Raw genomic sequence first — 5,503 nt, forward strand, 5'->3', positions numbered from 1 at the left:
ATTGGGATCATTTTGGGTGACAGGCATAGGCAGCAGCACCAGGAATTAAAGTATTTTGTGGAGACCTAGTGAGCCATCTGCCTTTAGGGTTGTGGACCTAATTCAAATCTTCAAATAGCAACTACTCTCCAAGTAATGATTATTCTTCCTCCACAAGAGTGACCACCTGACCAGTTCACATATTGCATATATTTCACAGGGTATAACGTTTCCCATGAGTGCTCTATAGAACAGACCCATGCCTGGTTGAGATTAATTGGTGACAATTAATTGGTCACAGAGTAAGAGTTACTCCCCCGAACATAGTGTCAGTAACAGCTTATTCTAAGTTTGAAACACTACATTCATTCTAAGATACATAGATGGGTCTGGGCCATGACAAATGTCCCAGGGCTACTTTAAGGAGAACATCAATCCTATACTCCAGTCCACAAATGCTAATTATTTATCAAAACTTCCAACTTGGGTTGGTCAAACAGAAACTTGGCAGAACTTAACAAATGCAACACAAGGGAGGCTACTCAAAAGGCAAGCCAGCAAGTAGTTAGAAGCTCAAATCACATACATTCTATCAGGCTGCAGAGCCAGTTATCAAGCCAAGGCAAGAGAAAAAAGACCCCCAGTGGTTGTGGTCATCACCTAGGCTATACTGCTCACATTGCCAATAGTTGTGCCCACTCGGAAGGCACAGGATGGACCTCTCACCCCCAAATTAGGTTTAGATAATGTCACCTATACACCCAAGAACATATTCAAAGTTTTAACTCAAATTATGAGGATTTTGAGGTAGAACAGGATGGGCTTCCCAAACAAGTCTGAAAATATCTTGAAAGAGCAAGAAAAGGAAATTGGCTTAGAGTTTCTATTGTGGATAGGGTGTGGGACCATGGTGAGTGTCCCTAGGCAAAAGTAGGGTCTTGCATTATTGAAAACTCCCATTAGCACCAATGGAGGGTGCACTTTATCAGCTTGTCCAAATGTGGATAGATGAACAAGAGGGAGAGGCATGGCTTAAAAGCTGTCAGTAGTCCACAATAATACAAAAATGGAGTCAGACTCTTTATTGCACCATCCAGATTAGTCAATTAATTGTACTGATAGGGGATGGTACCAAATCTGTTCTATTTGATTTAAGCAACATTGGATAAGACTGACAACTATAACTCCCAGTAGGATGACTGGAATCATCTGGAGAAGAGACCTTAGCCAGTTGCAGTCAAGACAGTTCAATATGTAAAAGCATAGAAAAGAGTCCAGCAATAACAACATAAGGCTAAAGCGAATCATATCAGGGTCCAGAATTTTAACCTTGTTCTTTGTTTTAAGGCTGTTCTTTCTAGAGTCAGCAGATATTGGAAGGTTTCTGAGCATTTTTAAACTAAGATTTATTTTTGGTTAGCAATTAAGTTATGGGTGATGGTGTCACTCAGTGTTAAATTGACCAGATGTACTACAGGTAAGACCTGGAGAAGGAGACAGAAATTAATAGTCTCTTTCTCCACCTCTGATCACCCAAGGTCAAAGATTTTCTCTCTCCATCTACCAGCCAGGATTGTTATTCTCTTTCCATAGCACATGCTTGGTATGATTAATTCCTGCAGTAATCACTTCACCATTTTTTCCAATACTCCCAATGTGTTACCCAAACCATATCTCTGATTTTGTACCTGTGTGGTTCAGAAATTTCTTTGTTGTATTTCTTGTACCATTTGAGATGATCTCACACTCCCTGACATGTGGGCCATGCCCAGGCCATATTAGGGTTTATTACCTCATATTAATGATTATTATTATCAACATCTACAATTGTCCAAATCCATCAGGCATAGGCAGACTACTAAAGAAGCATCCGAATAAAGTTTCCCATCCCCACAATCTTTTTTCTTGCAAGTTCTATTAGTCTGATTTCCCAGGAGCAGGTATGGATGTAACAAATGGTAAGAGTGAGAAGAATGAATCATATGGTTTGGGTTTTCTTGCAGCCTGTCTGCACTTCCTCCCCCACCCCACCCCCAACCTCATAATTAGGCATTGTATTTGAATGGAAGGTAACTGTCTGTGGAACTATCATATTTAGAGCCCAAACTGCCTATCATTTTTTTTTTATTTCCAGCATAACAGTATTCATTATTTTTGCACCACACCCCGTGCTCCATGCAATCCGTGCCCTCTATAATACCCACCACCTGGTACCCCAACCTCCCACCCCCCGTCCCTTCAAAACCCTCAGATTGTTTTTCAGAGTCCATAGTCTCTCATGGTTCACCTCCCCTTCCAATTTCCCCCAACTCCCTTCTCCACTCTAAGTCCCCATGTCCTCCATGCTATTTGTTATGCTCCACAAATAAGTGAAACCATATGATAATTGACTCTCTCTGCTTGACTTATTTCACTCAGCATAATCTCTTCCAGTCCCGTCCATGTTGCTACAAAAGTTGGGTATTCATCCTTTCTGATGGAGGCATAATACTCTATCCCCAGGGGTACAGGTCTGTGAATCACCAATTAACATATAATGTATCATTTGTTTCAGGGATACAGGTCTGTGAGTCATCAGTCTTACACAATGCACAACACTCACCATAAGACCTACCCTTCCCAATGTCCATCACCCAGCCACCCTCTCCACCCCTCCCCCACCTCCAGCAACCTTCAGTTTGTTTCCCAAGATTAAGAGTCTCTTATGGTATGTCTCCCTCTCTGGTCCCATCTTCCAAACTGCCTATGATAAATGTGTGTTCCACTGGGAGCTGAGCCTTCATTACCCGGTTATTTTTAAAATTTTCTCCTCTAAGAGTTTATTTTATCTTTCAATCCATCTACTGCCTGGGGATGATATGGAACATAAAATGTCCATAGAATGCCTATATAACTTCTCACTATTTGTTATTTTTTTGCTATAAAGACAGTATCAATGTCTAATCACATATTTAGATAATCAAAATATGCTACATAGTTCCCCTAAGAGGCACTGAATAGTATGGTCTCCATTTGCTAAGTGGACTGGGATGGTAATACCATACCCTGAAAAGATGTCTATGAAAACAATGCCCCGTGGTACGCTCAAGAGGAAAATAGGGGGGTTATTATAGACTGTTTGCCAGGATCAGCCAGATCTAATGCCTCAGGATATGTGCCCCAAAGCTCACTTTGCCACTTGACTGTGTAGCTAGCAGTATGGGCATATTTGCCAGACTTCTTAGCCTCGTGTATTAAGTCTTGCTTTTAGGGTTCATCCTTGAATTGTAGATGAATTACCATACCCCGTGCAATGCTATATTCAGATGGATGTTGTATCCAGGTGTCCTTTTACAGATATTGCAGATTTGATCATATAATGGTTGCTTTTATGTGTCAACTTGACTGGATCACAAGGTGTTCAGATATTTGACTAAATATTATTTCTGGGTATGTTTTTAAAAAGATTTTATTTATTTATTTGACACAGAGAGAGAGTGCGCAAAGTAGGCAGAGACGCAGACAAAGGGAGAGGAAGAAGCAGGTTCCCAGCTGAGCAGAGAGCCTGTTGCAGAGCTCGATCCCAGGACCCTGGGAATGACCTGAGCCAAAGGCAGATGCTTAACAGACTGAGCCACCCAGGAGCCTCTATTTCTGAGTATGTTTGTGTTGCTATATCTGAATAAGATTAAAACTGAATTGATAGACTGAGTAAAGCAGGTTGTCATTCCCAGTGTGGGTGGTCATCATCCAATCTGTTGAAGGCCTGAAGAGAACAAAAAAGCAGATGGGGGAAGAATTTGTCCCCTCTCTGCCTTACTGTTTAATCTGGGATGCCAGTCTTCTGTCCTGAGACTGAGACTTTATACCATCAGCTCCCCTGGTTCTCAGGCCTTCAGAGCTTTCCTGGGTCTACTGCTTACAGGTGTGAGATCTTGGGACTTCTTAACCTCCATAATCCCTGGAGCCAATTCTTCATGGTAAATAAATGAATAAGTTCATTAATATCCAATTGGTTTTTTTTCCCTGAAGAACCCTGATTAATACAGATTTTGATACTGACAGTGGTTCTAGAGGAATAGATGTTAAGAATGAGCTTTCTGATGGGGAAGTGGTGATGCAACATGGGTGGTTAAGGGGGTAGGAGAAGAATAAATAAAACAAGATGGGATTGGGAGGGAGACAAACATAAGTGACTCTTAATCTCACAAAACAAACTGAGGGTTGCTGGGGGGGTGTGGGAGAAGGGTGGTGGGGTTATGGACATTGGGGAGGGTATGTGCTTTGGTGAGTGCTGTGAAGTGTGTAAACCTGGCGATTCACAGACCTGTACCCCTGGGGATAAAAATATATTATATGTTTATAAAAAATTAAAAATTTAAAAAAAAATGAGTTTTCTGAACTGTTTCAGAGTTTCTGGAATTGACTCTCTATACTTACTAGATTTAAAGATGCTAATGACTATTTCCAGTAGTAAAGAGGTCAGTGATAGAACATGGCAGGATTTGGCAATACAGATATGCAAGATATCTGTATTGTATATTCCTAATCAGCCATTTATAAGAAGCAAGGAACTGCATGACTGCATATATGATAGTTTTGAATATTTTTGGAAAAAATTGGTGAATATCATGAGATTGGCTCATTAGGAGGTTTCTCCTAATGTCACTGGACAAAGCAGTGGGGAAAAAAAGAAGATAGGCTCAGGGATTTGAATTCCCAGCTCAAGCACCACATAAATTATCTGAAAGTTTCTATGTGTGCCCTGAAGGAGACCCTTATCTCCTGCAACTGCAGGGCTGAGATTGCTGAAAATAAAACACAGAATTTCATCCAACAATTAGCTGAATTACAACACAAGTTGAACTCCCAGTCTCACATGGTGTCTACTGTTAAAGTAAGGGCATTGATTCGGAAAGAATGGGGTATTATATAAGTTGGGATGGAAACATATGGGATTATCTTGATGAAGTTCAGGAATGAAGCCTCTAAATTCTGAGTCTACTTTGCCAGTGAAAATGCCCTTCCCAACCCCTGTGGTAGCAGCTTTCCCACTCCCAGAGTTAGCAACCCTTCCACCCCCACCTGAGAAGATCAGCCCTGCTTTACTTAAGGAAACTGTAATGTCTTCACTCAGGCAGTTGCCATGCAAGACAATGCTGATTCTCCTCAAGACTCACTCCCCCCACCCATTTGCTTCTATGCCTATAATTAGATTCAAGTCTTACCAGACCCCTAAAGGTGAGATACAAAGCACAACCCATGAAGAGATGTGTTACATTCCAAAAGAACTGAACTAAAACTGGAGGCATCACCTGGTCAAGCTTATGATGATCCACTGTCATTCTCCAAGACCCATCTGTCTTCCACATAGGCCAAATAGTCAAGTTGATATACATATGTGTACACACATGTGTGTGTGTAGGTCACCAGCAAGGGTTGTGAATCTTATGTGATTTGCTGCCATTTAATGTCTCTACAGAGGCTGAGAATTATCTAGTCATCCTCCTGCCAGACACCACACTGCCAGCCTCTTGGCTTTTGC

The sequence above is a fragment of the Mustela erminea genome, chromosome X, assembly GCF_009829155.1.
Source record: "Mustela erminea isolate mMusErm1 chromosome X, mMusErm1.Pri, whole genome shotgun sequence".
Taxonomy (NCBI): Eukaryota; Metazoa; Chordata; class Mammalia; order Carnivora; family Mustelidae; genus Mustela; species Mustela erminea.